This window comes from Sus scrofa, chromosome 15 (assembly GCF_000003025.6).
Source record: "Sus scrofa isolate TJ Tabasco breed Duroc chromosome 15, Sscrofa11.1, whole genome shotgun sequence".
NCBI lineage: Eukaryota > Metazoa > Chordata > Mammalia > Artiodactyla > Suidae > Sus > Sus scrofa.
Window position 1 is genome coordinate 77,134,419 of NC_010457.5, and position 11,721 is coordinate 77,146,139.

Sequence of the window (11,721 nt, forward strand, 5' to 3'; positions counted from 1 at the left end):
GGCTCCATGAAGGCCTCAGGTCTTATGATAATAGCAGTAACCAAGGTTGAGTAAGTGCTCCTGGCTCATGGGGTAAATATTGAAGCAAGGAGCTGAACCAGCCCTGTGCAAAGCCCTTGGCAGGACAGGCTGCCCAGTAAACAAGAGTAGCACACTGGCCTCCCTCAAACATGCTTCCTTAGAGCCACCTTGTATATTTCTAAGTATGAGTTAATTGCCAGCATTTGGAAAACAAAGCTTCACATAAATCCAGATTTCTGGGTTTTATCTGGCAACACTGGGTCCTCAGCCCCACAAGGAAACCACCACCCCCTTGAGCGGTTTGCCACTGGCCCCACTGGTTTCTGCCACCTGCCTGGCCCACAGGCATCTGAAGCTCAGTGTCTTGAGTATTATCCTGGTGGGGATGGGGTCGAAGCCTGGGCTTCAAAAAGTTGGAAGCTCTAGAGCCTAGAGGATCCAGGATCAGAAAACAGGATCCTTTCATGGACTTCATTATTTTGGATCCATAAATCATGGTGAAATGGGCACTCAGGTTGACAAAATTTGAAGCCGTCGCTTAAACTATAAACCTGGGGGGACATAGATCTCTGGACAGTGACAGGGATTTAGGTTTCCCCAGCCTCTTCCAGAAGCCAAGTCTGGGACCAAAAACCCATTACTTATTTACCTTATCAACCAAATCTATTGAAATGTATCATCAGTTCTCTTTCATAGGGACCAAGGAGTAGGCAATGAGAAGTCCTCAATTCCTGAACGGCTTCCTTTCCCTCCACTCTATGGCCTCCCATCCTGGTGAGAAGAAAGCCGCCTACCCTTGCCCAGCTCTGGCCAGGCCAGCCTGGTTTGAGACTGGAACTAGTAAGTCTGTCTGGGTTTGCAGGAGAAAGCATATCTTCAAGGAACACTTGAATTAGGGTGGGTGGGGTTGTAGGAACTTATTCTTTATACACTTGTGTGTTGATAGACTTTGTAAAAACATATTTGAATTACTTTTTAACCCACGAAAACAATAGGGCTATTTTCATGTAGGGGAGAAGTAGGAGACTTAGCCAGGACTGCTGAGCCTGGAGTGGAGGGGCTTGCCATCTCTGGCGGCATTTAAAAGCTCTCTACTAAGAGATCCCTAACACTGGCCCTAGATTAGAATTATCAGTGACGTTTGCCTTTGTAGACTTACACTGTGATCATCTGCAGTGTTAGTAAACTGTCACTTTGGCCAGAAACTGAACCTCTGTGGTTCAGACACCTATCCTGAGCAGAAAGACGCAGAGACAGGATGGCAGGAGAAACACATTGTCTCTAGGGGCTGTCCTGGCATTTAGATCTCAGGAAATGTTAGGTACATGAAGTATACACAGTTCTAACATTGTTTCACTTGAGGTTGTCAGCTGAGCAACCTGTGTGTTTTGGGTGGTGGGGAACATAAATGTGAGAGCAAACTCCGTCTGTCTTATTGAATAAAAGCAAGAGGAGACAGGTTACTATTGCCTCAGTCCAGGAGCTCAAGCTCATTCTGATTTTAATAAAGCATTTACCCTCCTTGGTGTCTGCCAAGTGTTTGTTTTTCCTTTCCTGGAATGACCAGAACTAAAAAGGGCATGAAACCTCAGAGTCAGAGAAATCTGTCTTTCCAAATTGAGATCTCTGCTAGGAAAATGCTGTCACCTGAGATGAAAACTCAACCCACTGGGGCTTCCAGGTCCTCTACATGAAGGTTGACTGTGGACATGGAAAGGGGCAGAAGAGAAAGAGGAGGGGTCCCTGGGCAGACACTGAGGGATGTTGGTGTGTTGTACCTGAAGGAAATTGTTTTCTAATTTTATTACATATATGTGCATTTTAACATGCATTGGAAAAATAGAGCTGCTTCCTAGGACAAGGCTAAAATAGCTTCCTTTACAAATAAACTTTGGTGAGAAAAAGGAATCAATTTACAGAGAAGTGCTGCATTGATAGCAGGCACCAGGAACCAAGCTGAGTGAGTTTTTCTATTAATTCTCCCTGGCCTCCCGGCAGGTGGTACTGATCGCTCCATTTACCAGAAAAGAAACCTCCTCCAGTTTATACAGCGGGGAACTTTGGGGTAGGACCTGACTCCTAGTAGGTCGGTCCACACCCAGGTCTCAGTTCTGTCTCCACACACCGGCTGGCCACAGCGCCGAACATTGGCTTTTGCCCCGGGATTTCTGTTTAATTCACCGCCACGTGGAGCGGGAGCCAGTCCACAGTACGCGCCTCTGCCGGCAGGTGGCGCCGCGAACCTGGAAAAGCCGCGCCCCGTTGGAGGCCACGGGGTCTCCGGGCCGGCCTCGCAGGGCCCTGGGGCGGGGCTGGGGAGTCGCGGGAGGGGCCCCAAGGATGGGGGTGACTGTTGTTTTTTTTTCGAAAAGGGCTCCTGGAATTGGTCCTGTGCTTCCCTTTTATGGCAGACAAGTTTAGCTGAGTGGGGATGCAGAAAAGCCTGGGTGCATTCACCAAAAGGAGCTCTTTTTCAACACAATTTTAAAGTAAATATATCAACCTGAAGATTAAGATAAAAAGGAAAAGCCCTACGGGTGTCTGTAAACTCCTCAGATATGGCAAGAAACATCAGAAGTCTGAGAACCTGGTGGGGAGAGGCAGGGTCTTGCTCCCCCCATTCCCCAACCCCAGGCTTCCCCCTGAGGTTAGAGCCTGGATGTGGGGGCGCACCTCCCATGGCCCAACAACCCTCCGTGGGCTGGCTGGACTCGGGGCCTCTCTCATCCTCCCCACAGCTCCATGAGGAGAACCTTCCTGCTTTGCAGGCCCAGGAGCATCTAGAGGGACAGCTAGGTTTGGGCCCATGTGATCTCAATCCAAAGACATTCACCCCACTACTTATAATGAGTAATTTAGTACCCACGTGATGATAGTAAGGGACAGAAATGGGATGACTTCCACCGGAGGAAGTCCGAGAAGACTTCCGGGGGAGGTGACGTCAGGGCTTTGAAGGATACATAGAGGTTCTCTGGCGAAGTGGAACGTCACTGTGGGCAGAAGCAACAGCATCCGCCAATGGCATGAAGGTATGTGGCCCATAGTGTGTCCTGGGACCGCACATTGCTCCGAGTGGCTGGGGCGGGAATGGTGACGTCTGGCGTGGCAGCAGTTGCAACTTGGGGGCTGGGGCGGGAGGGTGCTTGGATGCCATGCCAGGGAGCTCAAGTTGTGCCTTAATGAAGAGCTGATGAAAGCTTTTCTGTTTTGTTTTTAGAAGGGAGTAGGTTTGCCCTTGACAAAGATCAGTGGTTTGAAAAACAGTGGTTTTAGCCAGCAGATAGCCTTTTGAAAATAAAATATGTGGAGCATAGACTTAAAAACCAAAAAGCAAGGTGGAGCTGCTGGCAGCTTCCCTCTGAGCAGGAGAGAAAGGTCGTTAGCAGGCGTCCCGCAGAGTGCATGTGGTGGGGGGAAACTTTAGGATCTCATCTTATCTCGAAAGAGACTTAAAACCCAAAGAAGCACCATGATGCCCTGTCTCCCACCTTCCAATCCCCCTCATTCCCAAGTCCAGCACCCTGCTCTCTGTGTGACTGGGGAGTCTATAGAGGTCTGGGGAGAGCCAAGAGCCCAGAGGAGTGAGGTTTCTTCTTCGTCTGCAGCTCCTTTCCACCTGGGCGCAGGAAAGCAATCCACAGACCAGTGCTTCTCCACCCTGGTGCTTTAAAACAAAACACGACGACAACAACAACAACAGCAACCAACCATGCATATACACCAAGGAGAGCAGCTTGGGGGTTGGGGGGCCTTGGAGATCTCTTTCAATTCCTCGAGTTCCAGATGAAGATGGTGAAATCCAGAGAGGTTAATTGGGCTCACAGCTACACCGGTGGTAGAGCTGGCCCTAGTACCCAGGTGGAAATGGGAACCATTCCTGTTCTTTCAGCTTGGCCCCAGCCTGTGCCAGGTGGGGATGGGATGGGTGGGTTACCGACCAGGGTTCTTGGCCTTCCTAACAAAAATTGCTAAGAGGCCAGAAAAGAAACAGGCAAGGCTTTATTAGGGCTTCTGCTGCAACATGAGCAGGTGAAAGCAAGCAGCAGGTTCCCGTCCTCGCTTGCTGAGGAGGGGTGAGCTGGTTCCTTGTATGGGGTGAGGGTAGGGGTGGGTCTAAAAGTAGGATCACAGGGATGGTTCGCCCATTCCTTCAACGGTTGTGTGTCTGGGGGGCATGTGCGGTACCCTGTTTTTCCTCCTGGTACCCTACTTTTGCTCCAGGTTTCTCCGAAGTGGCAGTGGGTTCTTGGTCTTTTTGTAACTTGCCCATAGTTTGCCTCAACTGTGCATGCGTGCAGCTATTATAACCTCGTTGTATATTGTTGCTCGAGGAGGAGACATTTGTCCAGGGGCAGGCACTGCAGCAAAGGGTCCCAGGTCCCAGCCTGTCTCATTCCCAGAGATGAGGGATTCTGCACCCTTACTGTGAAGAGGTAAAGGGTCAAAGGTCTCTTCTGAAACTTCTCCCTGCTGGGGCCCAAACCCTAGCCTACTCTAGAGGTGTGGAGTCCCTTGCTGACTATTCCAAGGACCTGTAGGGACCTGGGCCACCCTTCCCCGGAATGAGTTGAATTCCTTGAGCCCTCATGAGCCTTACTTCAAACTGTTGGTTCCTAGAAGACACAAATTTCACCAAAAGGTTAACCACAAAAGGAAAAGAACAGCAATAGCCACTATAGGGCTCAGAAATGGATGGTACCAAGTTAAGTTTGAGAGGGCTTCCTTAACTGTTGGCCAGACAGCAGAAGTGATAATCACCCTTGCCAAGATTGTGAAGCCATTCTGCTTGGGTGTATATTTTTGTTAATCTCAGGGTTAAAGTTTAGGACATTTCTCTATATTTAAAATGGAAGGAAGGCCTGGACCTGTTAGTCCCAGGTCTCCTTCTTGGACCGAAAAGTCTTAGTCACAGATTTACAACAGTAGCAAAGACATTGGAAATATGACATAAATCAGTATGATGGAAAAGAGAAGGGTTAGGAGAAAATGAAAACCTCCTGTCAAAATGGTTTTTGTTTTTGTTTTTTTGTCTTTTTTAGGGCCACACCCGTGGTATATGGAGGTTCCTAGGCTAGGGGTCGAATAGGAGCTGCAGCCACCAGCCTACACCACAGCCACAGCAACGTGGGATCTGAAGCCACATCTGCAACCTCCACCACAGCTCACGGCAACGCTGGATCCTTAACCCACTGAGCAAGGCCAGGGATCGAACCCGCAACCTCATGGTTCCTAGTCGGATTTGTTAACCACTGAGCCACAATGGGAACTCCCCAAAGTGTTTTTTATAACTTGTGGGATCCAAAGAACAAACTAGAGAACTAGTTCTCAATTTCCCTGCCCATATTGAATAGTGAGGGTTGGTGGTTAATTATAAACTACCTCAGTCAGTAAACCATTCCTCTTCAGGGTTTTCCATAGAGCAGACCTACAGGCATAAACTTCAAGAGTTTGAGGAGGAATGTATTAGTTTGGGGCCTTCAGCAGGAATCAGCATAGCCAGACTGAGGATGTGGCAAGTTTTGAGGGTTACTTCTTGGGAATCAAAGAGTAAAACCTGGTTCTCAGTAGGGTGGCCTCCAGTTTAGCCAGTGGTGACTTTTAATCTCCAGAATCCCTTGTACTTGATGAAGGATCTGGACTTCCAGTGACTGTCCAAAGGTAGGCTTATTAGCTTCTTCCACTCATAATGCAGTGGCAGCTACCGCCAGGAGGCAGCCAGGCCATCCCCAGGCCCTGGAATCTAGTTGTTTGAAAAAAATAGCCTACAGACTGAGGCCTTTTTCCTAGTGTCTGCATAAGGACCTCCATGGCTTGTCCCCTGCTTTTCAGCAACACACAAGATGAATGGTCTTTTAAACTGGGGAGACCCAGAGCAGGAGCTCTGGTGAGGACCTATTTAAGGTTATTAAAAGGCTTTTTTGCTCCCCAGTCCAAAGTTATGATTCTGTATCTCGGTCTTTAGAGGCTTCTTATAAGGGCTTAGCCATTAGCCCAAATCCTGGAATCCAAATTTTGCAAAATCCTGCCATGTCTAAGAAGGTACAAAGATGCTTCTTTGTCTTTAGGTGCTAATACAGTTTGTTTTCTATCTGGCGATAACTGACATTGTCCAGGGTTTATAAGAGATCCCAGATATTCAACTTGTTATAATGAGATTTGTACCTTTTTCTGGGAGAACCTATAGCTCTGGACCCCAAAGAAATGAAGAACTTCAATGGTTTTCTGATCTGAGGGCTCCATGGTGGGGCTACATGATCTACATACTGCAGAATAGCCCCTTGGTTCAGGTGTATTTCCCTTAGTTCTTTGGCCTGGCCGGCTCTAAGAATAACCTACTTTTTTTTCCCCTTAATAAAATGCAAGTCCACGTCTCATACCTTTGTACTGAAAACACACATCCTACTTTCCTTAAGTAACCATGAACTTTTACAGTCTGTAGATTCATAGAGAATATCTCAGGGTGGAACCCTGAGATGCCATTAATCATTCTAAATACCTTTAGTTCTGTTTAGTAATTGATGTCTCCGTGTATTTTTTTTTTCAGGATTCCAACCACTTTTTTTTTCTTTTTTTTTTTTTTTTTTTTTTTTTTTTTTTTTTTTTGTCTTTTTGCTATTTCTTGCGCCGCTCCCGCGGCATATGGATGTTCCCAGGCTAGGGGTCGAATTGGAGCTGTAGCCACTGGCCTACACCAGAGCCACAGCAAAGCGGGATCCGAGCTGTGTCTGCAACCTACACCACAGCTCACGGCAACGCCGGATCGTTAACCCACTGAGCAAGGGCAGGGACCGAACCCACAACCTCATGGTTCCTAGTCGGATTCGTTAACCACTGCGCCACGACGGGAACTCCCCAACCACTTTTTAAATTTACTTTTTAAAAAATGATTTAATGAATTTTATTACATTTATAGATATACAACCGTCATCACAACCAAATTTTATAGCATTTCCATCCCAAACCCTCAGAGCATCCCCCACCCCCCAACCTGTCTCATTTGGAAACCATAACTTTTTCAAAGTCTGTGAGTCAGTATCTGTTCTGCAAAGAAATTCATTGTGTCCTTTTTTTAGATTGGTATATTGTTTTATTTGGGAATGACCTAACTATTCAACACAGTTGCATCATTTAACTTAGCTTCAAGGAAAAACCAAATTTAACTTAATTTAGCTTCAAGATACCAAAATTTGGAGAAATTTGGTATTTTTGTAAATTTTTAAATTTAAAATATAGTCAATTTACAATATTGTGCCAATTTCTGCCATACAGCAAAATTTTACAGCCATATACGTACATACATGTATGTATATTCTTTTTAAAATTCTTTTCCATCATGGTCTATCCCAGGAGATTGGATATAGTTCCCTGTGCTATACAGTAGGGGCCTGTTGTTTATCCTTTCTAAATATAATAGTTTACATCTACTAACCCCAATCTCCCAGGCCATCCCTTTCTTTCCCCTCTCTGCCTTGGCAACCACAAGTTTATGAGTCTGTTTCTGTTCTGTAGATAGATTCTTTGTGACATATTTTAGATACCACTTATAAGTGGAGTCATAGGGTATTTGTCTTCTCTTTCTGATGTACTTCACTTAGTATGATAATCCCTAGTGGCATCCATGTTGCTACAAATAGCATTTTTTTTCATTCCTATTTATGGCTGAGTAATATTCCACTGTGTCTACGTACCACATCTTCTTAATCCATTTAGGTTGTTTCCATGTCTTGGCTATTGTGAATAGAGCTGCTATGAACATAGGTGTGCATGTATCTTTTGGAATTATACTTTTGTCCAGATAAATGCCTAGGAGTGGGATTGCTGGATCATATGGTAATTCTGTTTTCACTTTTCTGGGGAACCTCCATACTGTTTTTCATAGCGGTTATACCAGTTTATATGCTCACCAGCAGTATAAGAGGGTTCAGTTTTCTCCACACCCTCTTCAGCATTGTGTGTGTGTGTGTGTGTGTGTGTGTGTGTGTGTGTGTGTGTGTGTGTGTGTGTGTGTTTTGGGGTTGTTTTTGGCTGCAAATGAAAAACAACATGTGGAAGTTCCAGGGCCAGGAATTGAACCCTCAGTGCAGTTTCACCCTGCACCACAGTTGTGGCAATGCCAGATCCTTGACCAACCGCACCACACAGCAGCTTCCCAGCATTTGTTATTGTAGACTTACTAATGATGGCCATTCTGACTAGTGTGAGGTGGTACCTCATTGTAGTTTTGATTTGCATTTCTCTAAAAATTAGTGATGTTGAGCATCTTTTCATGTGCCTACTTGCCATTTGTATGTCGTCTTTGGAAGAATATCTTTTTAGGTCTTCTGCCCATTTTTTGATTGGGTTGTATTTTTTTTGTTGTTGTTGTTTTTAAGCTGTGTGAGTTATTTGTATATTTTTGAGATTAAGCCCTGTCAGTTTGCAAATATTTTCTCCCATTCCATAGATTGTCTTTTTGGTTCTTTTTTATGATTTCCTTTGCTGTGCAAAAGCTTGTAAGTTTGATTAGATCCCATTTATTTTTGTTTTTATCTCTATCACCTTGAGAGACTGACCGAATAAAACATTTGTACAGTTTATGGCAGAGAATGTTTTTTCTATGTTCTCTTTTAGGAATTTTATGTTGTCAGGTCTTATGTTTAAGTATTTAAGTCATTTTGAGTTTATTTTTGTTCATGGTATGAGGATATGTTCTAATTTCATTGATTTACATGCAGCTGTCCAGTTTTCCCAACACCGTTTGCTGAAGAGAATGTCTTTTTCGCATTGTATATTCTTGCCTCCTTTGTCGAAGATAATTGAGTGTAGGTATCTGGGTTTATTTCTGGGGTCTTTATTCTTTCCACTAATCCATATGTCTCTTTTTGTGTCAATAAATACTGTTTTGGTTACTGCAGCTTTATAGTATTGTCTGAAATCTGGGAAATTTATGCTTCCTGCTTCCCCCCCACCCTTCAGGATTGCTATGGCAATTCTGGGTCTTTTATGGTTCCATATAAATTTTTTGATTATTCCAATTCTGTGAAAAACGTCATAGGTAGTTTGATAGAGAATCACATTAAATCTGTAGATTGTTTTAGTGTGGCCATTTAAAAAGTATTAATATTTCCAGTGTAAGAGCATGGGATATATTTCCATTACTTTAAGTCCTCTTTAATTTCCTTTACTAATGTTTTATACTTCTAAGCATATAAGTCTTTTACTTCCTGGGTTTATTCCTAAATATTTTGTATGTGTGTGTGTGTGATTTTAAAAGATATTTTTTTTTACATTCCCTTTCTGATCTTTCATTGTTAGCATATAGAAATGCAGTTGATTTCTTGTGTATTAATTTTGTATCCTTTGACTTTACAAAATTCATCAGTGAGCTCTAATAATTTTCTGGTAGCCTCTTTAGGATTTTCTAGGTATAGTATCATGTCATCTGCAAACTGATAGTTTTACTTCTTCCTTTCCAATTTGGATTCCTTTTTTTTTTCTTTTTCTTTTCTTTTTTTTCCTGCTGATTGCCATGGCTAGGACTTCCAAACCTATGTTGAATAGAACTGGTGAGAGTGGACATCCTTGTCTTGTTTCTGATCTTAAGGGGAATTCTTTCAGCTTTTTACCATTGAGAATGATATTAACTGTGAGTTTGTCATATGTGGTCTTTATTACATTAAGGTAGGTTCCTTCTATGCCCACTTTCTGGAGGATTTTTATCAGAAATGAGTATTGGATTTTGTCAAAAGCTTTTTCTGCATCTGTTGAGAGGATCATATTGTTTTTGTTCCTCAGTTTATTAATGTGATTATCACACTGATTGATTTGTGGATATTGAAAACTCCTTGAATCCCTAGGATAAATCCCATTTGATGATGGTATATGATCCTTTTAATATATTGCTGGACTCAATTTGCTAGTGTTTTGTTGAGGATTTTTGCATCTATGTTCATCAGTGATATTGGCCTGTAATTTTCTTTTTTTGTGGTATATTTGTCTGGTTTTGGTATTAGGGCAATGTTTGCTTCATAGAATGAGTTTAGGAGTGTTCCTTCCTCTGAAATTTTTTGGAATAATTTCAGAAGGATAGATGTTAACTCTTCTCTTAATATTTGATAAAATTCACCTGTGAAGCCACTGGTCCTGGACTTTTGTTTGTTGGAAGCTTTAAAATCAAACTTTCAAATTTCAGTACTAATAATTGGTCCATTCATCTTTTCTATTTCTTCTTGGTTTAGCCTTAGAAGATTGTAACTTTATAAGAATTTGCCCATTTCTTCTAGGTTGTCCATTTTATTGGCATATTGTTGCTTGTAGTAGTCTCTAATGATCCTGTATTTCTGTGATGTCTGTTGTAATTTTTCCTTTTCCATTTCTGATTGTATTGATTTGAGTCATCTCTTTTTTTCTTGATAAGTCTGGCTAAGGGTTTATTAATTTTGTTGATCTTTTTGAAGAACTAGCTTTTAGTTTCATTGATTTTTTTTATGGTTTTCTTCATTTCTATTTCATTTATTTCTGCTCTGATAGTTATTATTTCTTTCCTTTGAGTTTTTGTTGTTATTGTTGTTGTTCTTTCTCTAATTGCTTTAGGTGCAAAGTTAGATCATTTGAGCTTTTTCTTATTTCCTGAGGTAGTCTTCTATTCCGATACACTTCCCTCTTCAAACTGTTTTGCTGCATCCCTTATGTTTGTATTGTGTTTTTGTCGTCATTTGCTTCTAGGTATTTTTTAAATTTCCTTTTTGATTTTTTTCAGTGATCCATTGGTTGTTTAGTAGTATGTTGTTTAGTGTCCATGTGTTTGTGTTCTTTTCAGTTTTTTTTTTTCTTGTTGATGATTTCCAGTCATATAGCATTGTGGTTGGAAAAGATGCTTGATAAGATTTCAATTTTTGGAGTTCCCATTGTGGTTCAGCAGTTAACGAATCCAACTAGGAACCATGAGGTTGCTGGTTCGATCCCTGGCCTTGCTTAGTGGGTTAAGGATCCAGCATTGCCATGGGCTATGGTCGCAGATGTGGCATGGATCCCGAGTTGCTGTGGTTGTGGCATGGGCCTGTGGATAGGCTACAGCTCCGATTAGACCCCCAGCCTGGGAATCTCCATGTGCCGTGGGTGCAGCCCTAGAAAAGACCAAAAAAAAAAAAAAAAAAATTCAATTTTTAAAAATTTACTGGGGCTTGATTTGTGGCCCAGAATGCTTCCATGTGCACTTGAGAAGCATGTCTATTCTGCTGCTTTGGGATGGTATATTCTATAAATATCTATTAAGTCCATCTGGTCTAATGCATCACTTAAGTCTGGGTGATCTGCCCATTACTGTAAATGGGGTGTTAAAGTCCCCCACTATTATTGTGTTATTGTCATTTTCTCCTTTTAAGGCTGTTAGCAGTTGCCTTGTATATTGAGGTGCTCCTATGCTGGGTACATATATTTTTACAACTGTTGTATTTTCTTCTTGGACTGATTCTGCCCCCCTGCCCTTTTTTTGTCTTTTTAGGGCTATACCCATAGCATATGGAAGTTCCCATGTTAGGGGTCAAAGCTATAGCTGCTAGCCTGTGCTACTGCCACAGCAACATTGGATCCAAGCCAAGTCTGTGATCTACACCTCAGCTCATGGCAACACCAGATCCTTAACCCACTGAGTGAGGCCAGGGATCAAACCAGCGTCCTCATGATACTAGTCAGGTCATTACTGCTGAGACATGACAGGAA